The sequence below is a fragment of the Chiloscyllium plagiosum genome, chromosome 5 (genome assembly GCF_004010195.1).
Source record: "Chiloscyllium plagiosum isolate BGI_BamShark_2017 chromosome 5, ASM401019v2, whole genome shotgun sequence".
NCBI classification, from domain to species: Eukaryota; Metazoa; Chordata; class Chondrichthyes; order Orectolobiformes; family Hemiscylliidae; genus Chiloscyllium; species Chiloscyllium plagiosum.
Window position 1 is genome coordinate 123,757,901 of NC_057714.1, and position 700 is coordinate 123,758,600.

Below are 700 nucleotides of genomic sequence, written 5' to 3' on the forward strand. Positions count from 1 at the left end.
TTCTGGATGGTCTGGGAGATGATGGTTTGGTGGTGGGAGGTGGGGTCATGGTCAAGGGGGCAGTAGGAGGAGGTGCACCTTGCTAAAATCCATGTACACCACATCCACTGCTCTACCTTCAATGTGTTTTGTCACATCCTCAGAGAATTCAATAATGTTTGTGAGGCATGACCTGCCTCTCACAAAGTCATGCTGACTATCTCTAATAAAACTATGGTTTTCCTAGTAATCATAAATCCTGTCTCTCAGAATCCTCTCCAATACTTTCCCCACCACAGATGTAAGACTGACTGGTCTGTAATTCCCAGGATTATCCCTATTCCCTTTCGTGAGCAGGGGAATAACATTTGCTGCCCTCCAATCATCTGGCACTACCCCAGTGGACAGTGAGGACACAAAGATCACCGCCAAAGGCGCAGCAATCTCTTCCCTCACTTCCTGTGGTAACCTTGGGTATATCTTGTCTGGCCAAGGGGATTTATCTATCCTTATGTTTTTCAAAATTTCCAGCACATCCTCCTCCTTAACATCAACCTGTTCTAGTGTATCAGCCTGTTTCACACTGTCCTCACAAATGACAAGATCCCTCTCACTAGCGATTACTGAAGCAAAGTTTTCATTAAGTGCCTCCCCTATTTCCTCTGACCCCAGGCACAAGTTCCCTCCACTATCCCTGATTGGCCTTATCCTCACTCTAACC